The sequence below is a fragment of the Lissotriton helveticus genome, chromosome 2_1 (assembly GCF_964261635.1).
Source record: "Lissotriton helveticus chromosome 2_1, aLisHel1.1, whole genome shotgun sequence".
Lineage (NCBI taxonomy): Eukaryota > Metazoa > Chordata > Amphibia > Caudata > Salamandridae > Lissotriton > Lissotriton helveticus.
This window is the reverse complement of record NC_136059.1, coordinates 774,332,855-774,358,348: the sequence shown is the minus strand read 5'-3', so window position 1 is coordinate 774,358,348 and position 25,494 is coordinate 774,332,855.

The following is a 25,494-nucleotide window of genomic DNA, read 5'->3' as shown; positions in this document are numbered from 1 at the left end:
ACCAAAAAAACTACTTTATTTTTAATACTCCAGCTACAAGGACCAGATGGGGTCATGCAAAGGGAGGCTTGCATATCCTGCTATCAGAGGATCTAAAAAGGGGACTTTGAAATATCTAGCCCTAATGTTCAATGTCTTAAATTCAAGCATTTTGATAAAAATCTTCGCGTTAAGCCAATACTTCTGTTTAATGTTTATGTTCCTCCTGGGTCTGAACACAACACAATACTCTTAAATGTATTTGACCAAATAGATATCTCCATAGGTTCAATTGAAAACATGCAGATACTCCGAATGGGAGATTTCAATGCAAAAATCTCTACTGTATGCATTTCGGAATTCTGAACTTGAAGAATCTTGCTCTATTACCGCAGCAGTATTCCCAGATCATATCAGAGCTAATAAAAGGGGGATAATTATATTGGAATGAATCAATGAATTCAATTGGATAATTTTAAATGGGAGAACGAGAGGATATGTGCCGGGTTCATTTACCCGAAAAGGTACAACAGGGTTATCTATACTGGACTATGCCATCAGCAGTTACGACTTGTTCAATAAACCTCACAGCTTCTCTATACAATGTGTCCAAAGTAGTGACCATGCAATACTTCTAGAAGTAGACTTCCATCTTCAGACAGCTTCTACATGGTATTTATCACATGGCAGGGGGGTATTACTCACACAAAAGCCAGCTCAAATACTGTAGAGCAGCAAGAACTATAAGCAAATTTATAAAGAAATGAATAAGATTATGGAGTCCCAGCTGCATGAGCAAATCAACAAGAGAGTCAATCCAATCTCTAATTTTGAAAGCTTTAAAACCCTGATATCTACTACTATGCAGAAGAAACCTCTTCCCAGTAAAGATAGCCCGCAAATGACAAAAGATTCCACAGTAAACCTTCTGTCTCAGAAATTAAATCAGCTGATTAGGTTGCAATTTACAAATTTCTCTCCGGATAGGAAGGCCAAAATTTCCACCCTGAAGAAGCAGTGCGTCTAAAAAATTCTAAAGCCTTTCGGGATATAGTTGCTGAAGCTAGTGGAAACAAAACACAACTGAGAGCAGCTCCAGTCCCACAAAAAGAATAGGTCGCTTATTTATCCAAATGATATGAGAAAAATCTACCATCTATTGATATCGGGAAATTTCTATGTGATGGAATCGACAGTGAAACCGACTAGCAGATAAAGTCGCCAACTGATCAGCAAAGTGCCGTATACATAAGGGAAGTGAGAGACACTGCAGCAATAGGACCAGACAGGATTCCGGTGAAGGTCCTAAAAGAAAACATCGAAGGATGGAGTAAATTCTTGGCCCCCCTATTTATGTACTGCTATCGAACTGGCCAAATTTGGAACTCATAGACGGGCAGTATAGTAGTTCCTCTTTTGAAAAGAGTTCCTGCTTTTCTGTGAGTAATTATCATCAGATTGCCCTCCTTGATGCTATGGGAAAAATATGTGTGGCTAGCATTTTGGAACATCTGAACAACTGGGCCACAGCTAAGGGGGTAATTCCTATGATACAAGCAGGCTTTCGTCAAAACCACTCTGTGATTGATAATATCCCCATCCTGCAAACTATCCTCAATAAATATGTAATTAGTAGAGCTCAGATAGTTTATAGTTTATTTGTAGACTTCTCTACAGCTTTTGACAAGGTGAATATGCCTTCCCCGTGGAGGAAACTATTAAAGTTAGGTGTTTCGATAATTCTGCTAAGAGTAATAGCAGCATTTCACACAACTACATGGTGTAAGGTACAACAGGGAGGAGATAAGTGCTTAAACCAAGAGATTTCTACGCAAAACGGCCTAAAAAAGGATGTTTGCTTGCCCCCCTCCTCTTTTCACTATTCCTTAGCAATTTACCAGACTGTTTCCAGGAGGTAAATCATTTCCTACCTCAATTACCAATACAAAAAAAAATCTTTTAATGTATGCTGATAATGTGGTTTTATTTGATTTAACCCAAATTGGGTTGCAGGGTCTTTTTAAATGTACTGAATTTTTTTTTTTAAGAATAAATATTTCAAATATAGTATAATTTAGGGGAAGGAAAAAAGCCATACCTTTTACCTGGAAACTAGTACGAATAACAGTAGAAATAGCATCTACTTAACTCTATTTAGGGAGAGTATTCTCTCAGCCCACTGGTACTGCTTCGCAGTTTCAGCAGACTAAACTAAAAATAGTATCACATGTTAGTGCTATAAAAAAGTTTTATTTCTCTACCGGGAAGCGATATTTTTTAGCTCTCCTTGAAGTTTATCGAACAAAAGTTACCCCTATCCTAACATATGATCTAGAATATATTCCTATAAATTGTTGGGGTTTTTTAAATCTCAAGGAGAGAAAACTCTTGCGTATGCCTAAGACTACTAGCCAAGCCACTCCCGATCAGACACTCTGATTGGAATTAGGGGTAGTGAGTGCATACGCGAGAGCTATGGCAAATCCTGTCAGATGGGCTTACAATATACCTGATGGTACATTAATAGCAATTTTACTTCAGGAAACGTTTAAGCCAGATCCAGGAGTATATACTTTTTAAAAAAATGTTGAGATCTCTTTGGAGCACTTTCAATGCTCTGAGAACCTATTACAAAGTTGAGCCCGGAACTCTTGAAGTTCTTTTTGAAAAAATCTACTCTGAGGCTGAGCTACGAAATGGATAAACTTTATTGTCAACAGCTATCGCATTACAAGCTCGCATTAGCTAGGGTGGAGTATAAAAAGATCCCAAAATGTTTGAATTTTACACTGGACAACAAGCTTAGGCGTTGCATCCTGAGGCTGAGGACACTACTGTTAAAAGATGTAACAAAAAACTGGAGCGGAAACTCTAACAAATGTTATGTGTAACGGAGGAATCCAAGATTTTAATTGCCATGCACCCTGTCCTATGTGCCCTTAGGGCCTACCTTAGTGTAACTTATGAGTATTAAAAAGGAAGGTGTAGGCCTGGTAAAAGGTTTATTTTGCCACGTCAGTATGGCAGTTCAAAACTGCACTGCAGGTTGCAGTGGCAGGCCAGAGACATGTTTTACAATGCTACATTAGTGGGTGGCACAATGAGGGCAGCAGGCCATTAGTAGCATTATAGGCCGTGGATACATGTAGTACAATGTGCCAGGGACTTTAAAATAAATTAAATGTACCAATCAGGTGTTTACCAATTTTACTATGTTTAGAAGGGAGAGCGCAGGCACATTTGCACTGGTTAGCAGCATTAAGTGCACAAAGTCCAAAAAAGCCAGCAAAAACGGGTCCAGCAAAGGAAACCAAATTTCTAGCATGACCCTGCAGAAAGAGCTCTGTCCAACAAGCTTCATCTCATTTTCAGACCAAGGATGACTTTTCTACATCTCTAATGCTGGTACTAGTTGGGCAGAATTTTCTCCTGCCAATTTGGAGCAGATTAATGCAAAGCTTACTTCATTCTCCTTTTGGACTCCATTGAATCCTTGTCTGGTCGGACATCTAAAATCTGGGGTGCAGGCAGTTGCACCTCTTTGCATGACACTGGGCAGTTGCTCTTTGTATTCTGGGAGTCTGACAGTTGGACACCTGCTCTAATTGCTGAAAAACAGCTCTTAAGCTCTAATTTTACCTACTTTTACACTTATTTGTTTACTCACATTGGCAGATAAACGTACTGAACGTTGTTAATAGTCAACTGTCTTCATACCTTTAAGTCAACCAGCTTTTACATAATTTTCAATCCGGTTTCTGACACAATTTAAGAACTGAAACCATCAGCAGCGGCCCCCGCCCGTACGGGCCACGGGGCCACGCCCACACCTTTTTTCAGGCAAGAAGAGTGTCTGTCAGGCTGAAAAAAGGTCAGCCTGACAGACACTCTTCTGGTCAGGTCAGGCAGCCAGGAGCTAGAAATGCAGTAAATGTGCAGGCTCCTGGCTGCCTGAGCTAAACATTGTCAGGCTGAGGATTTCACAGCCCTGTGGGCGTGACCTTCTCAGTCTGGCAAAAGTGCCTCGAGGCCTTCCCTTCATGACGAGTGGGAGAGTCATTAATTGCCTAGGACCGGGACACTTCAGTTTTAAGCGCTGAAATGCCCAGGTCTGAGTGTCAATCAGTGACACCTCGTCACAGAGTGGTGCGGGGTCAGACGTCTAACTGACTCCATCACATTCTCTGACGAGGTTGGGACTGCAGCCTTCCCTCACCTGCTGACCTACTTCAACTTTTACCGTCTGGGCACTATGGACTTCACTGGGCTTCGTTTGGGCTCATCTTCGTCCCCCTTTTGGTCTTCTGCATCGTCGGTGCCTGTGCACCATACAGGAACCTTCCAAGGCCTGTGGGCATCAATCACACCTGAAGGAAACTCCCTTAAAGTGAAGGAGTCACTTTCCTGCATTCGTAGGCACCACAACTAAACTGATCGGTCTGCTGATCCTAAGCTCCTACGGACTCCCTAAGGTTCTGCAACACAGGTGGAGGTTCTCCACAGCTCTTGAGGCCTGCCCTGCCCTCTCCCCAAGTTTAATGCCATATTCCTTGTGGGAGCCGCAGGAACCGAACTCCTGTGCCCCGCGTTGACTTGCAGTTGCAAAGGTTTGTTGGCTTCCTTCCACCAAGATCTTCAGGCTCCAAAGTCTTCATCCACATCACATTGTTTGCACCGTGGCCTGCATCTTTTGGTGCACTGCCTGAGGTCCTCCTGCGACTCCACTGCCTCCGGCCTGTGGGTCCTGTTGAGGGTCACCTTTATTTCTTTTGGGCTACCCTGATTACTCAGGCCTGCTCTGACTACCCTGCTTGTGGTGAGTCCCCTGGACCTTGGTGGTCCCGACATTGCACCTTCTTCGACTTCTACGTTGTTTACAGTTGCCAAGGTGTGTTGGTGCTCCCGCTGGACATCAGCCCTTCAACTCTCGACATGCGACATGGGACAGTTAGTGCATGGTCCTGGTCTTACTCAGCGTTGCCTGATACAGCTGCAGAGTCAAGGTCACCGTCAACTCTCCTGCAACGCCCAACATTGGTGGGCATTCGTCTTCCAGACCTCCTGGTCACTCCTGAGTGACATAGACTCTATACCCTCTGCTTACAGGTACCTCTCAACTAGAACCCACCTTCAGATTCCACCAGACACTCTCCCGCAGCTGCATTTTCCTGATATCCTCCATTGGGTTCGACTTGGTTTCCGACACCACTTCACACCTATGCACCCAGCTTCCCTGCTGTAGGTTACGTGGGTACTAGGGTATCCACAGGTGGGGTGTCTCTCTAAACTTCTATCTTCCATCGGGTTTCTTCAGGGTCCACTGGGAAGCGTCCATAATCTTTAAAATTTACATGTTGATTTGTACGGAGAACGTGTTCGTGTTTCCACACTGCACACGCTCTCCGTGGAGTTCCTAGTCACTCACCTTGGGGGGGTCCTTGGGTCCCCAGCAGTCGTGGACCTTATACCACTTCCTTAAGATATGGTTTGGTTCCCCCTGGGGTCCAATGTGTATTCCGTGCTATTAACTTGATTTCTATACAACGTATTGTGTGCATTGTGCATATCTCCGGGCAGGAGATATCTGTATATGTCAGAGAGTATTTTATAATACATATTTTTATGAATACCTTGTGTGGTTCTTTTTCACTTAATCAATACCTATACGGTTGCATTCTAGTAAAACAAGCTGCTTTACACTCCTTCTGGACAAAGCCTGAAGTCTGCTTTCTACAGCTACCACTTAGAGAGCTTCCTAAGGTTGTCTAAGACATCTTAAATCACCATAAGGTTTGTCGGGACTGGTGCAGGTTGCCCACTTACATAAGTGAGCATCATATACCAGGCCAGTTTTTCACAATGGGTTTTACTGTTTCTCAGTGGTGCTCCACAGCTCATATTGTATTTTGTAAATGTCAAAACCCATTGGGAAGCCACGAGCAAGCAATGGTTACAGGGACACAACTGTGATGGTGAACGCTTTTTACAGGGCCTGACTTATGCTGATATGCCAAACTGAATGCCAAGCATACCCTTCAAGTACTTGATCCTCATGTTAAATGTTAATGGGGCGGACAATCCAAGGCTTCCATAGGAGGTAGTGTGGTGGGGAGGGGGTGTAGTTCAATACAATGCTTATGCATTATAAAAATGTAAGTACTTTATGATACTGAAATATAATATCACACAAAGGATTATGGCTATGAGCAAAGCATTTTATACCAGGTACTAAAGGGAAAAAAGGGAAAACGTGTCAGACTTTGAATGATCTCACACAGGCAGGCTCACTGTGAATAGCGTAAGCAGACTTTTTTTTATCAGTGGGCAATAGGCCACTCCCTCAATGCCCCTGTCACTGGCAACCCCCATTGTAGTTTTTCCTCAAGCCAATGGTCCCAGTATCTGATGAGGACAAGCAAAAAGCATGGGAGTTACCAGAGCATAGGCCCTCACTCAGGAGTGATTGTGGCATGGCCCTGACCTTCTAAAGTGTTGTTCGGGACCTCTGTGCAGACCATGACTGGTTAGCTGGTGCTGCTTCAGGATCCTGCAGAGGAAAATGTCCATAGCAAAAGCCCCCCTCCTCAAACAAGTAAAAAGACCATGCTCCAGTGCTGGTCATCCCTTGGTCTTCAGTAATGCTCACTCTCCAGCAGAGTCACACAGAGTCAGCGCAGAACACCTGTAGTTAGATTAAGCTTTTCGAAATAGCAGACTCAGACATGCTCTCTCCTTTTCCTTATTTGGAGTTGTATACTGGTTTCGGTATGAGGCAGGGAAACCCAGGCCAACACTCAGGTTGGCTCCTGCATTGCTACCTCTTGAACAGAGAGGCTAGAAGAATTACTCCAGCACCTGGGTCAGCTCCTGCATCACTCTCTGGACTGTGACTGAGCTCCTTTGGGCCGTTTCGCCTGCATGGATATTTTCTGTTCTCCTCTTTCAGAAGGCCAGAAAGGCTCCAGCACCAAGGCAGTCTAACAGATTCTGTAGCAGCTTGTTACAGACCTTCCCAGTGATGTTGTACACCTCTGGTAGCCTGGCTTTCAGCTCCATCAGTCCTGTATCTCAGGAATTTATCTGTAGTCTGTGGAGTACTACTTCTTTTGGTCAGCGATGTAGGAAGTGGATTATTACTAGGTGGAGGTATGTAACTTCAGCTAGTAATAATGCCACAATCACTAATAAGGTCCAGTCAAGTCTCAATAAATGAATCCTTGCCCAGCCTTTGGTAGCTTGGTGCTACGCAAACAAATGATGGATGGAATGCTGAATAAATCATACATTCACCCTCAGTCAACAGATCTGGGTTAAATCCATCGTTCTTTTGCTCACCCTGCCACCCCAGTTTAGACCCAGTGAGATGCAAATCAGTCTTGTCCCTGTGCCTCATGGGAACAGTCGAGACTGAACTGCCAAGCCAGGTCCTCCCTGGACTGGAAATAATCATCCTGGGACCAGTTTCTGGGTATTACCCTTCATCAGCAAGGCTAGCTTGAATCTAGTGGCACAGTGAGCAAGGGACCCACGTCTGGGCATATCCATCCTACTTAGGGTTAAAAGTGCTACGCAAAAAAATGATGGACGGAATGCTGATTAAATCATACATTCGCCCCCAGTCAAGAGACTTGCGTTAAATCCATTGTTCTTGTGCTCACTATGCCACCCCAGTTTAGACCCAGCCATACGGAAATCAGTCTTGACCCTGTGCCTCATGGGAACAGTCCAGACCAAACTGCCAAGCCAGGTCCTTCGTGGACTGGAAACAAGCATCCTGGGACCGGTTTCTGGGTATAACCCTTCATCAGCCAGGCTAGCTTGAATCCAGTGGCACAGCGAGTAAGGGACCCACGTCTGGGAATTCCCTTTTGCAACGAGCAATCAGCCTGAATTTAGGAGATCTGTAAGTGTAAAGCATTTAAAATCATGAAAAACAGTAATAATATTGGATAAACCTGTCTGCTGCTCCACCACCAGAGAATCGCTGTTCCTTGGATCAGCGGAGTGCGGTCCAAATGGACGCTTCGAAATAGGATGGCCGCTGGACCCCCTCTGCTGCACCATAGTATTGGCTCCTCTGTCTTTTTTCTGGAACTTTTCTCTCATCAATATGTTCATCCGTGGCTCCTCAGGCTTATCGGATCTGAAGTTAGAGTTGACAATGATTCCTGAGGCAGCACAATGCATTGGTGGGTCTTTGGAAGTCTTTATTGTCGATGGCAAGGAGCTCCAGAACTTTCAGCGGGACAAACTAGCGCGGTCAGGCCGGTTCTCGAGTTGATGGCAGAGCCTTGACTCTCGACATTGATGGAGTGGAAATGTCATTTAATTTGTTGGGGTGCATCATAATCACATGTAGAGTGCATCTCCATATAAGTTTGCGAAACATGTTAACATGAGGTGCTTGAATTGTGATATGTATTAACGCAATTACTTGACATGTCTTAGGTTTTAGACAAGTTCTGTGGAGAATTAACTTAGGAAATAAATGTAACTAGCAAAAACATTAACATGTCAAACTCGTGCTGTGAAGCTGACACTACTCATATATTAAATGTGTTTAACAATGATATTTCTATTAGTAGGTAATTGTGTAAGTTAAAACACTGTAATGTTTAGGCGCATTGTATTGCTGAAAGGGACATGTTCTTATCTTAGCTAAAGTCGTAGGCCTTAAATGCAAGTCCCTGAAAACTCGTGCTTAGTTGAATTTCATGTGCACTTCAGAATCTGTGGAAAAGCATTCTTTAGGAATAGTAATGTCTTTGTTTTAGTAGCTAGGCAGAGAGAAGAAGTTACGGTTACAAGGGTTAAAGGTGATAAAAACAAAGAAGGACTCGCACCGGAGAAGGCATGGGAGCCAAGGACGAAATATTACTAGAGATATACATAATGGAAAAGTACTCACATGACTGTGCCCATTGTGAACTGTGTGCACACTGTGTATTATGAGATTTCTACCTATGGATAACTGATTGTTGGAATTGGGGAAAATGCCCACTTCTTTCTTGCCTTCAGAGAGAGAGCATCCCAGAACGAGCTCTTTCTTTGTGATAGTGGCTTTATGCTACTTGACCCATTGATGGTGGAGAGACATCTTAGAAAGACTCCCCGCACTGACACCTTTTCCTTTCTATTGAAAATGCTTAAGTCTTGATGTCATCTTAGGGCTGGAGTAGAGATAGATCTAATGCTTTTTACTCATCAACCCTCAATGCAGGGATATTTGTACTCATGCTTCTTGATTCTTTGTATCCTACTTCTTGAATTCATAGTTTTGTTCATGTTCACCATCTAAATTTAGTGCGTAGACTTGGCTTCATGCTAATTCCTTTGTATATCTAAACCCTCGTGTTGAGCTGTCTCTATGTCCAATTATATTTGGCTTTGTATTAAATTAACTAACCTTATCTAGTTGTCTGTGGATCATTATATGGTAAGAAGAACGGTTGACTAATCGGTTGTACAATAACGATTTTCTCCCCTTCACACTTCCATGCTACAAAAAAGAACCATTGGAGTGTGTCTCTAGAAAAGGTCTAGAACTAATGGGCCCTGCTCTTTCAGTTGGTAGAAGAGTAGGATGGTTCGCACATGAAGGAAGGCGAGAATCTAGAAGTGGTCAAGAATAAGGAATAAGTGGAACTTAGAACCCCAAAGTCCCGAACTAAAACCCAACACCAAAAACGGAAGATGGCGGAACCAGGCGGAGACTAACAGAGTTTGATGGTGTGGCGCAATCAGCGACAGAACGAGAAGTGAGTATTAACAGAGTGTAGGAAGTATGTTAGATTGCAGGAATTGTTTGATTGTGTGATGTCTTACGGAGTTGGAGTGAGAGTAAAGTGAGTGCAGTTTCGGGTCTGATGTGGCCCAAGGATTGAGATGTGAGGTGCAGTTCGCTGAGTGGCCTAAAATCCCGGGATATTTAATGGTGTAGAAGACACAGAGATTGTGTCTTTCTGACCGAAGAATTGAGGAGTTGTTGTGAGACATCATTGGCAGTTCCACCTAAGACAGGGAACTGTGTATGAATAGGACATGTGGGAGTCGTCTAGTGGACCTTGTGTATAGGGGTTAACTATACTGATTTGGGTGATCCACACTGGTCAAAGGTTACCATGTGTGAATGTTCTTGAGTGATTGAATTATATCAATCTTTTCAGAGTGGCAGACAATTATGGATCTAAGATGATTATGTGAATGAATGCGTACAGAGAAATTGTGAAGGAGGGTGAGCTGCTGCGAGGAGTGAGAGTGACGTCAGGTTGTTCCGCGCTGCTATAGGTCGGTTGCTGTAATGCTGCGCTGATTGGTTGGAAGTCATCAGGAAGTCTGTGGTTGAAAAAGGATTGTTTTGTTGTAATTAATTGAACAAAAAAATAGCATTTTGAAATCATGCAATGCTTTAGAGTGTTACAGGATCTCTTAACAGGTGATGAAGGGGCTGTTACTCTAGAGGCATCACCTGAGGATACTCCAGCACACTATATGATGACAAAAGGTGGGGATCCACAATATAATTTGTCTCCAATATTGGAACAAAATCATTGAAAAGGAGTGTGAATTGTCATTTCCATGCTTTTGTTCATTCAGGTTAGATGTGTTGAATCAGCTCAGGGGAATGATGTTTGCGATGCGACCATTGCCTAGACCCACTCAGTTTGAAGCAGGGGATGCATGGATGTGTGCAGCTCATGTTAAGCAAAGAGAGAAATATCAAGGGATGGTGAAAAAAACTATGAAGGCATATCAGGATGAACAGCGGGATGCGAGGCTTCAGAGGTGGAGAGTGGAAACCATTGAGGGAGAGAGATTATACCCAGTTGCTGGTAGGAGATGGAAGACTACAGGATAGGAGCAGGAGGACAAATGGGAGTGATAATAGTGATCATGAAAACAGCTTGTTGGATGACTTGGCTTAGCATCCGTCACCTTACAGTCCTCAAACAGGTAAAGGGGGACCAAGGGCTGAAGGCACAGAGAATGTGGGGAGCTATCAGCCCCCACCTCCCGAGTCTCCGCCTCGGGAGGTATGAACAGAATGGTGTTAACGCTGCATCACGGTTGCCAGAAGCTCTTACAGTACCGGTCACCATTGGTCTTGTCATTCCAGTCTATGACTCAAGACCAGTGGGAAACCTTGGTCAGAGACAATCCATGCATGCTGAAAGGACTGGTTTGGGAATAACAGGAAGCATGAATGGGAATTGTCATCCTTTAGTGCCTATGGAATCCAGTACCCCTTCAGCAACTACTGTGACCCTTCTGAACTACAGATTGGCTCCAGTACCATAAGGCTTCTACCCATGGTAAGCACTAGTTCAGATCTGAGAATGTGGGAAATTACAGTGAAACGGTCAAGTGGCATGACTCAAGAACCAGGTACAAGTCAGAGAACCTCTGACAATCAGCACGTTCTAAATGTTACAGACTTAGAGTCATGGTTGAGGGATCATAATAACAGTAAGAAGAGCTAGAATAGTGGTTCGAGTCAGGGAACCATCAAGGCCGGAAGGAAGGTAAAGCTAGTGGATGTAAGGGGGGGATGAAGACTGATTTGAAGGAAATCATCAGTGGGGGTCTACCTTTAGAGAGAATAGAGACAAATGAGCCAGATGACTTGTTGTCTATGGGTAAGGATGTCACCCGGAGGATGAGACAGGCACATGAGAAGCTGTCTGAGTTGGCTCAGAGATATGGAGAAGATTTATCCCGATTGAATGTATTGCAGGGAAATCACAGACTTACTTACAGTCATCCAGAGTTGGAGGAAAAGAAAGCGACTGGATTGAGGACACACATTCGGGAACTGGTAATAGAAATAAGGGCTTGGAGTTTGTTGGATAAGTGGGTGGAGAGAAGGTCAAAGAAGAAGAGCGTAAGAAAGGTGACAGGAGAGACACCACCTCCAGGAAAGGGAGTGCAGGGTGTAGAGGCGTATCCGTTATGGGACGTGCCTAGTGCAGGATACATGCATATTCCCTTGAGTTGGGGTGACCTTGTTGTGTTCATGAATGATTTCCCCAGGTTAAGAGAGAACCCTGCTGAGTGGTACAAGCAAGCTTATTGCTTTGTTAAGTTCTGTGGATTTTTTAAAAACTTTGTTCGGAATTGTGGTTCCTAATGATCTATAGTCTGCTTGTAAGATAGCTGTTGAGTGGCCTAGTGCTGAACTGTAGAGGAACTCAGTAACGTATGGTCCTTCGCAGATTGTAAGGAAGAAGCACGATTAGGTGATCACATGGTTGCAGTCCAAAATAGCCCCACAAGTCATAGATTGTCTTAAGATAGATCGAAGGACTCAGGAACCTAAAGAATCCAGGTGTGCTTTTTATGAAAGGCTGTTACATACCTTCAAGCAGAACAGTGGGTTAGACACACTCAACCCCAAAGACATGGAACAATTTGTGTCCAAATTTGTGACTGAACTGAGGCCGGACATCATCCTCATGATCCAACAACACCTGATGTGTTGGCAAAACACATCCATAGACAAAATCTTACGCTATGCCAGGTATTGCAGTGATGAGGAGGAATCAAAACATAGGAGTATAAAGGAGGAGTTGTTGTTGGTCCAAATGCGTAATGTCCAAAAGGGAGAGTAGGTGCAGGCAATGCTGAGAATTGTAACTCGTGGTTAGGGGAATGCAGCAGGAGGTGTACAAGTACAATCAGGTGCAGGGTCGATGGACCAGGGAAGAGGGAGAAGTATCCCAATAGATCCGAAGACAGGGATAGATGTTGCGTCCCTGAAGAAGACCACTGCCTGCCATTTTTGTCACAAGATTGGGCATCGGAAGTGCGAGTGTCACCTTAATCCTGCAAGTCAAGCGCAGGGAGGAGAACTCCTGCAAGTGGCAGATGGGGTAAATCCGTTACCGACAGTGACCAGGCCAAGATCATTTAATGCATATGGGAATCAGAACAAGTTAGTGCAAGTGCCGCAGCCTCCAAGAATTTCACAAGGCAATCAAACATATCATCAGATGCCCTTAATAGAAGCGCAGGATGGATTCGGTCTGGACCCATCTTCATGATGGTGCTTGAGGGGGCAGGAAGACTGTACTCTTGGAGCAGTCTTAGAAGTAGACCATAGTAAACCATACGTAGAAGCAAATATGGATGGTCAAGCCATTACATTCTTGATACTGGCACTACCCATAATACAGTGAGATCCGCAGAAGCCCCAAACCTGCCCCTCTACGGAAAATCAATCCAAGTTGTATGAGTCTCTAACAAAAGAATGACAAACTCTTTGACAGGAGAAGTACCAGTGAAAATCGGAAAATTTCAGGATCACCATCAGTTTGTGGTGTGTGATTCGAGTCCAGTGTGTTTGCTATGGCGTGACTTGTGCAAATTGAATTGTACCATCTATTGCACATCCAAAGGGAATCGAGTTGCAGACTAATGATGAGGACATTGCTTTCAATATGACTAATCAGGATCTTTGCACTGCCATGTTTCCTTTACTGACAGTGGAAGACATGCCACTGGATCTCAGAGACCCTGTCTCCCCAGTAGTATAGGACTTCCCAGGGGAAGAGATTGAACTGATTCAAGGAATTGAGCCAGTCCGCATACAGGTCAAGCCAAATGCAGAGTTTCCAAGAAAACCTCAGTACAACCTGACTCCAGAAACAGTGGCAGGGATAATACCTGTAACTGAATCCATGATTTTGCAGGGTATCCTAAAGGAGATCATGGGAAGTCTGTGCAGTTCTCCTATTATGGGGTTGCAGAAGCTGAGTGGGAAATATTGCATTGTTCAGGACCATAGGAAGATCAATAGGATAGTGATTCCATCTTGTCCCGTGGTGCCGAATCCATCTGTAATCCTCTTTAAGATTCCTTGCAAAGCTGAATGGTTCACTATTAATGACCTCTGCCAAGCATTTTTCTCCATTCCCTTGCATGAGGAAAGCCAACTTTTATCTGCTTTCCATCTGGAGAATCATGTCTTAAGATGATGTTGTATCCCTGAAGAGTATTCTGAAAGTCCATCCATTTCAATCGGGTCTTAAAAAAGAAAGTCTGATTTTGTCCCAGATCTCAGTGTTAGTCCAATACATTGACGGCCTCCTCATCGCGTTCGAAACTCAAGATGCTTGCAGGGACGATACCATTGCCTTACTGAACCATCTGGCTGACAATGGGCATAAGGGTCATCAAATCGAGAAGGGCAAAAGAAAGGTGTCACCAGAAAGAGTGGAAGCAATCATGAAAATGAATCCACCGAGCACCCAGAAAGAGGTCAGAATATTCTTGGGAATGGTTGGTTACTGCGGACAGTGGATTCCCAATTTTTCTCCGATGGTAAAACCTTTGCAGATACTGGCTCACATGGATGTGTGGGATCCTGTACCTTGGGATAACAGCTGTTTACTTGCTTTCCTGGAGTTGAGAGAATGTGTGTGTCATGCTCCAGCTTTAGGAATGGCTGATTACAACAAAGCATTTTTGCTGTTCTGCCACAAATGAGAGGGATGTGCTCTATGTGTACTCACCCAGACACATGGGGTGCCTGTAGACCAGTAGACTATTTCTCAGCTACATTAGATCCTGTGGCTTCAGCATTGCCAGGATGTCTCAAATCTTTTGCTGCACAGGTGTCAGTATTGAACGATGTGAGAGCATTCTGATGGGTCATCTTCATACAGGATATGTACCAAACTCAGTTGAGCTTTTGATGATGAGAACCAAAACAGAGCATTTGACAAATAACAGGCTGACAAGGTATGAGCAGGTGCTTCTTGCACTGAAAATGTTACTCTGAAGCGGTGTTCTGAGTTAAGTTCTGTCACCTTGTTACCAATTCCAAGTGCTGATGGGGAAGAAATTGAAGACCATGAATATCTGGATGTCACTGAGCTTAGCACGAAACTGAGACCTGACATTGTTGATGATCCACGGGCTGATCCCGATCAAGTCCTTTTTGTTGATGGTTCATGCTTAAGAGACAATGAAAGTATTTTGAGAGCAGCATTTGCTGTCTGTACCATCTCTGGAGTGGTAGAAGTTGCTTGGTAACAGGGAGTACACTTCGCGCAAGTGGCTGAAATCATTACCTTGAATCGTGCATGCCTTGCTTCTGAACAAATCTGAGTCACAATCTATACCAATAGCCAGTACAGTTTTGGTGTGGTTCATGACTTTGGACAGCTATGGTTGCAGGAAGGGTTCTTAACGTCATCTGTGTCCCCAGTACGAAATGGAGAGTACATCAGACAACTGTTGGAAGCTTTACAACTGCCAAGAGAAGTGTCTGTCATTAAATGCGCAGGACATGGAAGGGGAAATGACTTTGTTACTATCGGAAATAGGTACGCTGATGAAGTTGCACCCTACTGTGCTTTCAATACATGTGTTTTCAATGGAGAATATACTAGTGAGAGTACAGAGAAGACCGAACTCAACATGATGCTGGCAGCAGCTGACACGTGGGATGAAGTGAGGCATTTGCAAATGGGTGTCACAGAGGAGGAACAAGATGGGTGGAATAGAACAGGCTGTGAGAAATGGAAAGATGACATTTGGGTGTCTGCTGACGACAGAGCAGTATTATGGTATTGTTTGTTACACCCAATGGAGTACAAATTCATGGAGCAACTCACATAGGAAGGAATACTATGGTGAGGTTGTTCAGATAGACTTGGTTCAATCCAAAGTTTCAAGTGATTGCAGAAGCTGTGTGTCATCGGTGTGTCACGTGCCAACAAATTAATGCTGGGAAGAAAACTGTTGTTGCCTTGAGTCATATTGACAGGTCAGGAGGTCCCTTTAAGCAGATCCAAAAGGATTTTTTCGCGATGCCTGTGTGTAATGGGTTGAGATGCATTCTGGTTGTTGTGTGGATCTTTTCCGGGTGAGTCTAGCTTACCCGACTAGGAGGTGTGATAGCCTCACAGTAGCTAAATTGTTGCTGAGGGAACTCATTTCTAGATTCGGATTTCCAACTACATCGGAGTTGGATAGAGGTACACATTTCCACAATGAGATCATAAAGTTGTTGTGCACCACCTTGATTGTGGATCAAAGACTGCATTGTAGTTACAGGTCATGGTGGATCAAGCCAATAGTACCTTGAAATTGAGGTTGCCTAAAGTGTATGCTTCAACATCTTTGAAATGGCCTGATACTTTGCCTTTGGTGCTAATGAGTCTGTGCAGCATTCCTGATAGGAGAACTGGGTTGTCGCCCGATGAGATACTTCTGGAAAGCGATTTGCACTTGCCTGCCTGTAAGAGATTGGCTGACGTTGTTCATTCTGGGTCTCATCAGGTTGAAGCAGTAACTGCACAGACCTCAAAGGACCTCTGCCGCAACCTGAACCCAGGAGATTGGGTTCTCAACAGAAAGCATGTGAGAAAAAACTGTCTTGATTCTCTCTGGCGTGGGCCATATAAAGTGATTCTGGTGACTATGACTGCTGTGTAGTGTGGCGGAGTGCCGAATTGGGCCCATGCCTCTCATACATAACGAGTCTTAGATCCCTCTGGTGAAACAGCTCCGTTTCCAGAAAAACTTCCAGACGTGACCGAAGGGTCACAGGCGAGGGAATGCCAAGTTGTGGAGGTACCTGGAGAGACTGAATACACACCAAGTCAATCTGAGGGGGGTCACGCTACACAAGACCCTGGTATAGACTCTGAGGGAGATGGTAACGTTGCGGATGACAGAGAGTCTGACTCAGTGGAAGGGACTGGTGTGACAAGAGGTCGTGTGAATGCTCATGCTATGTTGCTGAGTATGTAGACACAATAGAAGTGAGAGACTGCTACGTGTGCATGCAATTACCTGTCTCAGTTGAGGAAGACTCCATTACTATAACTTACCCTTGGCTCATGGCATTAGTTGTAGTCTACTCCTTGTATGTTTTATGGAAAAGGCCATTATGAGTACTACTTTTCAAATTATGACGTGGTACTTTCAGAAATTCCAATATCTAAACATCTGAATATATACGATCACTATAAGAGAGTAGAAAGAATAGAAAATCACCCACAGTGACACTAGACACTGCTTACATGCATGCTTACAGATATAGAAAAGACATTTGTAGATCAAGTAGAAGATAGATGGAGGAGGTTAGCTGTTAATACTAACAACATGGAAAAATGGCACGGTGCATGCTATTTGGTGGTTGTGTTTCTGAAAATATACCATATGGATGATTTCAAGAGTTTGGAGGGGAAGTCGAACAGCAGGGAAAAGTGTGTACTGAGTGAAGGAGAGTTTGTGGGAGATATATTTGGAGCGATAATAACTAGTTTGGGAGTGGTGTTGAATGACATCAAGATTTGAAAGCTGTTCACCATGGTGGATACGTTATCTGTTAACACAGCTCAGTCGTTACTACTCCTCGATGGGGAAATGGTCTCGATAAGGGATGAGGGGCATATTATCAAGACAGGCGATAAAATTATCGCCATTTTAGCAGCAGAAAACTGCCACTAAAACGGCGATAATGTACTTGATAATATGCTCTATGGATCCATTTGAAGCCCACTTTAGATGTGAAGGACATCTAACATGGGATTTAGTTGGAATTCCATAGAGCATATTATCAAGCCCATTATCACTGTTTTAGCGGCAGTTTTCTGCAACTAAAACTGGGATAATTATATCGCCTGTCTTGATAATATGCCCTATGGTTTGCAGAATCGTCTTGCATTATATGCGTTACTGGCAAAAAAAGGCAGGGTCTGCCGGATGCTGATAGCTCAACTGTGTTGTACTTATATCACTGATAGAAGTAAAGATCTGAAGGGATACATTAATAACATCACTGACATACATCGTGAGATACAGGATTTGGCAGCTGAAGGAGTTTAGGATAAAGTTGGAAAGGAATCTTTGGATATATCTTGGAGCCAATAATGATTGTTATAATCTGCATAAATATCTTGGAGTGGAGGAGTGTGGCTCACTGATTAGAGCGGCAGACCCTGATGCAGAGGTCTGGCCCGGGACCAGGGTTCAATTCCCGACGCGGCAGGGTCCTGAGCCCATAAATGTCCACGGACTTGATAATTCTCGCCTCGGTGCCTATTCTAATCATGGGGTCCCACGCTGCAACTCTGGGCAATAGTTGCTTAATCTCCACTACGGCGGCCCACCCGCTGCGGGATGCCTGGCTTTCACCCTGGGGATACCCAGTAGGGGTTATCTCACAGGGAAAAGCCAGGACGGGTTCCCAAGGCAAGCGCCTTGATGCCTTCGGGTGATACGTGCGCTATATAAGTCGCAATACATCTTGGTTGGGATGATAAGTGCATATAAGTGGCATAAAGCAAGGCAATTGGAGAACTCCTTCAGGTAAAGAGAGAGAAGGATGGAAAGACTGCAGAACAGTCACTATGAAAATCTGAAGCGAATGAAGGAGTTCAGACATAAAAGACTAGCTACAACATCTGTTTAGATAGTCTTAATCTGCAGGGAATGTTTTGTAGGTTTTATGATGGAGCGGGAATTTAATTTAATTTGTAGGAGTGCATCATAATCAACTGTAGAGTGCATCCGCATCTTGCAAATTATGTTAACATGAGGTGTTAGAATTGTGAAACGTTATAACGCAATTACGTGACGTGTCTTAGGTTATGGACAAGTGCTGTGGAGAATTAACATAGCAAATAAATGTAACTAGCAAAAAATGTTACAATGTAAAACTCCTGCTGTGAAGCTGACACTACTCAGATATTAAATGATATTTCTATTAGTAGGTAAATGTGTTAGTCGAAACGCTATACGGATTATGCGAATCGTATTGTGAAAGTGGCACGTTCTTATGTTAGCTAAAGTCGTAGGCCTGAAATGCAAGTCCCTCGAAACTCTTGCTTAGTTGAATTTCATGTTCAATGCCGAATCTGTTCTTTCTCACATTTCCATTGCAGGTGGAGAAGCGTTCTTTAGGAAAAGTAATGTATTTATTTTATTAGCTAGACAAGGAGAGAATAAGTTATTTCTACATAGGTTGAAGGTGATAAAGACAGAGACAGATTCACACAGGACAAGGCTGGGAACCAAGGAAGAATTGTTACAAGAGAAGTTTTTGGAGATCATCGTGGAAGAGTACCCGCATGACTGTGCCCACTGTGAACTGTGCTCATGCTGTGCATTATGGGAATTCTACCTGTAGATAAGTGATTGTTGGAATTAGGGAAATGGACACTTCTTTCTTTCCTTCAGAGAGAGAGAGAGCATCTCAGAACAAGATTTTTTGTGATAGTTGTTTTATGCGACTTGGCCAATTGATTGTGTAACAATAAACATCTGTTATTCAGTGCCATGATACCCTTCCGGGTGAAAGTGCGCTTTACAAATACACGTTATGCATGAATGTTAGCTGTTCAGCTGGAGTAGTCCTCTCTTTGTCCCCTGTAGGTGGCTTCTTCCAGCACTTTTCTATCTGTTGCTGGTCAGTCTGTCCACTCATTTTCCTTGCATCAGGTTTCTTGGTGGAACCTTGAGAGTGCAGCAGGTGCCGTCCTTCTTGGTTCAGTCCTTCTGGGGTGCAGTTCAAGGGTACAGTAGGGCAGTCCTTCTCTTCCAGATGTTCCAGTCAGTGATCTGAGGGACTCCTGCAGATCTCCCATATCTGTTCTCCATTTTTGGCTGCCAAGAGGGCGGGATAACGTTGCCACCCTTTGCTATGACCAACTCCTGTGAAGTGTGGAATATTTCTGACCCAGAATGCTCTTTTGTGATAAAAATAAAAATGGAGACATTCTCTCCTTGGAGTCAGTGTAACCCTGTCAGTATAAACCAACCCAGAGATGTGGCTGACACTGGACTACACTCCCCTTCTGGCCCCTCCCATAATCTAATCAAGGGGGCTCCCATCTTGCTGGGGATCAAGGACGTGGGGGCTGCCCTGGGTCCTGTGAAATCTGTTTTCTTGCCTTTGTAGTACAGCTTATCTCCGCCTCCCGCTTCCTCGCCCTGGTTTCTCAGGATGCAGATCTACTCCCACCAAATGGCTGTATTATTGCAGTCCCAGGTCTCTTCACACTTACTCAGATGACAGCTTGGCTCAGGCTCAGAAGAGGCTACTACAGAACTGCTTTAGGTAACTTCACGATAGTAAGTTCAGAAACGACTTTCTTGTAATCGTTATAATAAATCTGACCTTGGCAAGTTGTTGAGTTTATTATTATTATATTGCTAGCTAATTCCCATCAAAAGTTAGGTTTTATTAAGTTTAATAAAGGCTTCCATGTTAGCCTACAATGCTAGTAGCACTACAATGGGGGAAAAACGACTATGACCATTTTTCCCCACCAGGGCATATAAAACATATTGTATAATATCCCTGCTTTTCAAAATAAGGCACCCTTCTCTTGGGGCACAGAGGGCATACCTTAGGGATGATTTGTATGTAACAAAAGGTAGTTTTGGACTTTGGAAGTTCTTTTAATTCCAAAGTCGAATTTTGACACAGTTATATATTTTTTAAACTAGCCTGCAAGGCAGGCCTGGCTTTAAAATGACACAAGACACCAGAGCAGAGCACACTTAAGTGTATTAAGTCCACTGGGTCATAAGAAGGAACCATGCATGCCATTACAATGCATTCCTTAACAACAAGGTCATTACAACGAATACACCTTTACCACGCATGCCTTAACACCGCAAAAGTAAGAATTTAGCAGGTATTTAATAAGTATATCGCTATATATGTCAAGATGTATTTAACGACTTGAATGTGACATCTTCTATTTCTAACCAGCATTGAGGACGGGAGAATTCCAGAAATGCATCAGCTGGATGTCGAATAAATTACTTGAGCAGAACCTGTGGAGTGCTCCAGTTCTGTTCTGATGGAACTTGTGGTTTGAATTATTCAGAGAGGCCACGCTCATGTTAAATGCACCCGTCATCAAGAGTTCAATGGTTTCTGTGTGGCAATTGTGAGGTAGACTTTAAATAAAAACTGTGTGAACCGCCGCTGTCTGGATGCCAAAGCACATCTGCGGATGAAAGTCAGTACATTATAATATGTTTGAGCGGAAATTATATTTATCAACGCTTACAGGTATGTGCTGTGATTATTGACATTGTGGGCTGATGAAGGGCACATGGAGTAATTTATGATTGGATGAGACATTGCTTCTGTTGAGAAAAGTAGCAACCCATTGGGTTATGATAATAAAAGAGGAATGCATGAATTATGGCGACGGTGTAATAAGTGAAATTTCCACTGGGATTACAAATATTTGGCAAGACATGCTAAAATGGCCGTTTTGTGAAGAAGTATTTGACTAGAATTCTTGCAGTCCTCTTTTACTTACCACATATGTTTTTCCAATGGGGGTTATTCAAGATGTAGTTAACGATTTGAATGTGACATCTTCTATTTCTAACCAGTATTGAGGAAGGGAGAATTCCCAAAACGCGTCTGCTGGATGTCGAATAAATTACTTGTGCAGAACCTGTGGAGTGCTCCAGTTCGATGGAACTTGTGGTTTGAATTATTCCATGTGGTCGCGCTCATGTTGGATGCCCACGACATCAAGGGTTCGATGGTTGCAGTCTGGCAATTGTGAGGTGGACTTTAAATAAAACTGTTTGAACCGCCGCTGTGTGGATGTCACAGCACATCTGCTGATGAAAGTCAGTTGTTGGAGGGTGGTATTTTCTTACCCAGCTTAATTGACCTGGGGGGGGAGGGGCTGCTACCTCCAAATAAAAAAGACATTTGTGTGAAACATAGGCACTGTAGTTGAAGTGGCACTTTATTTTAAGGCATTCCTAAACAAATAAAGTATCAAAGGCACACTCACATTTCAGCAAACATTTTCATATAGATTTCAACAGAAGCTCTGGTGCCAATAAGACACACTGAAAGATACACCTCAAATGATAAGCTACATCATGCTAAAGCAATAAGCTGTTTAATCTGTAGTTCCTGTAAGGAGTGAAGGAGGGGAAAAGAGAGAGAGAGAGAGAGACGGAGAAAGGCAAAGATTTCAATCTACAATGAAGTGCTACCACCTCAAATAGAAGAGAGGTTAATGTCTCTTATAAGCCACTTAGATGGAGCCAAAAGACTCGAGGAGTTCGCACCCTATTTGGGTTTGAGAAGAAAGCCCTCACACACCGACCTAGTCAGTGTCATGCTTCATCATCGGGCCCCACCGAAGAGACCTAATGCCTCTTCGGTGTGCTGCGACGCCAGGAGACTGCGGAGCTGGTATTGTGTGATGGGTGTGTTGAGAGGTTAAATTAAACTTAAAAGTGTCTAAAGGGTATCTGAAAAAGTTTATTAATGATCCCTAGGACACAAATAAAAGGGTTCTATGTGTCTGAATTATAAAGCCAAAGGTAATGGATGGTTTAATTCAGATTTAACTTAGTCATCATGTTTCAGCCTTAGTATTGGTTTTATTTTACCTAGGCATTCGTCAGGACAATGATAAACCCCGGCGGTATGGACTCTCTAATCGTCCACCCTAACCTGGGGGCGTGAAAGTGAAAAATTAATGAAAAAAGTGTTTAAAGTGCATAAAAATTGGAAGAGCGAAATGCTCATTCCGAAAAATCACTCCTAGTTGTGGAGTGTCTCGGCACCTGTGGAACAAGACGACGGACAGACATATAAGACAAACAAACAATTATTTGTAGGGCTATGCCATAGCGCCTTTCTGTTCAGGGTGCTCCAAATCAGTGGCAGCAAATGTGTTCCCAGACTAACTGCTAGACTTAAACACCATCCGCAAACCCTCTAGGGATGATAAATCTAGTTCTGGGAAGTGTAGTGACAATAGTGATTTAAAAAAGCCGTGAGTGGCTTGCAGGGGATTAAAATCACGTGGTATAAGTGTTTCAGAGGATCAATGGACAAAGAGTCTGTGACCCACACACGTAAGTTTGATATAAAAGAACAAATCTCACTTTAAGGTTTGGCGCTATCTGCACCATGGGTCTCAGGAGGGGGGTTGGAGTGTCCCTGGCACATCCTAAGAATAAAGAAAATAGGCTAGAAAACATTCGGAATCGCGTTCAACTTAGCTTCATTGCGTGGTTTCAGTCCGATCGTCATTGCAGCATTACTCACGCCCTCAGCACTCGCAGCCCACTTGTACACCTCGTACTTCCTCAACTGGACCCCGACGATGGAGAGCGGGGCCGGTGGGGACGTTTAAAAAGGCTGTGTAACGTTGTTGGCGCTCTTCCGGGTGGGCGTGGCTGCACCCGGTCGAGGCCAGGGTGTTTTTCCCCGTGGGCGGGGTTCGATGAAAACGAGGCTTGGTTGCGCTCGTTTCCATGTGGAACATTACGTTATGTCTCCAAAGGGAGGCTTGAATCAATGAGCCAATCAATGACTTCGGGGATGTAAATACAAAACAGCATGAAACAATCGAGTGTTTCTTGGCTGCTCGAAATACATTCGATTTAATCATGAGTGGAAATCATTTTGTCTTGGCTTCCTTATTTGGTTAAGATCTGCAGATATCAGCATATATGGGAGCGCAGAGTGAAATAAACTCAATATTCACTGATTAAATGTATATATTCATGGGGATCTAAGAGTCCATTTTTAATATTTAACACCAGAATGTGAGTTTCTAGTAACAGAGATCTAAATTGTGCGCTACTGATCAGACGATTCTTCAAGGTACTCATTTCTAATAGATTTCTCATTTTTTAACTTTTTTTAACTTTACGGGAATTATTAGTGACCTAGCATACATTAGTATGAGGGGGTGTATCAGTTTAGTACTGTATTCCACGGGATATCATCATTGAGCCCAATGACATTGGTACCTAGACGGTACACCCACCGCTGTTCTTTCTCAAAGAGTCTGCTAGGGATGTTTGTGGTGCCAGTGATTTTTTCAACTATTGTCCATTTCATATCATTCGGAGTATGGTTATGTTCCAAATAGTGTCGGCTCAGTTTAGTTGTTGCTTTTTTGCATCGGATATTACTCCGGTGCTCACCAATGCGCTGTTTCACTTTTCTTGCTGTCATGCCGATGTAGCGTAAGGAACAGGGACACGTTATTAAGTATATCACATTGTTTGAATTGCAGTTTGTGTGTGCAACTTGTGTCCAGATTTTTCCTGATTCCAATGAAAGTGATTTTGAGGCTTCTGTTAGGTGGCATATGCTACAGTCTGAGCAGGGATAATGCCCTGTAATGGGGGGAAGACCCCATGCTGTTGTAACTGAGGGTGTCTGATGGTCGTTCTTCTGTTTTGGACGGGTGTGCACCAGGGCATCTCTTAAGCTCCGGCCTTTTTTGAAAGAAAACATGGGTTTTTCCCAGTCTTTTTTTGCTGACTTTATGATACTCCAATGCTTGTTTATGGTTTTTTTCATATAGTTTGACAGCCCATTGAATGTTGTCACACAAGTGAGTGGTACCAGTTCTTGGTTGTTGATTTTTTCTTCTAGCAAGACTTCTCTCGGCTGATTTATAGCTCTCTTGAAGCCCTTGTTAAGGATAGCAGGAGGATATCCTCTGTCTTTTAGTTTTTCAGTTAGGCTGGAGGCTTGTTCCTTGAAGTCAGTAATAGTACTACAATTACGTCTTAACCTAAGGTATTGCCCATAAGGAAGGTTCTCTTTTAGGGGGCGCGGATGAAAGCTGCTGAATTCTAATAGATTGTTCTTTGCTGTTGGCTTATGATGAGTTTTTGTGGTTAGACATGTGCCAGATATCGTAATTAGTACATCCAGGAAGACAATATCAGTTTTACTTGTGGTGTTGGTAAATCTCAGATTGTTGTCTAGGCTGTTAATCCACGTCAGAAAGGCTTCCAGATTACTCTCACTGCCTATCCATAACAGCAAGATGTCGTCAATGTAACGCTTCCATAAAAGCATTGACGAACCAAATTTCGCAGTTGGGGGAAGAATGTGCTGGGCTTCAAACTCTGCCACGTACAGCCCAGCCACACTAGGGGCAAAGGTACTGCCCATCGAGGTCCCTGAGCATTGGAGGAACAGCTTATCCTTGAAAGAGAAAAAATTTTCTTTGAGTGCTATTGTTGCACAATCAATAATGAATTTTTTCGGTGTTTGATATTCCCATTCGATTGAGTCCAGTGCCTTACCCAGGACTTTGATGGTATCGTCCTGGGGGATGCTTGTATATAGGCTTTCAACATCCAAGGTCACTAGCGTGACTGAGTTAACCTCAAATATGATGTCTGCCAGGAGACGTAGTAGACTTTTAGTATCTCTCAGATAGGAAGGAGTTGTCTGTACCAGAGGCTTTAAGAATTGGTCACAGAACCTTGAAAGAGGTTCCAGAAGTGATCCAATACCGGATACTATTGGGCGACCTGGTGGTGGTAGACGGTTTTTATGTAATTTGGGTAGTGTGTAAAAGTATGGGATGATGTTATCATTGGTATTCAGAAATTCTGCTTCATTTTTAGAGATGTGTCCATTATCTTCAGCTTGTTTGACTAAAGCAGTGATCCTTTTAGTCAGGTCAGTAGAGGGATCAGTCATCAATGGGATATAATTCCTGTTGTCATTTAGAAGATCTTCACAGGTTT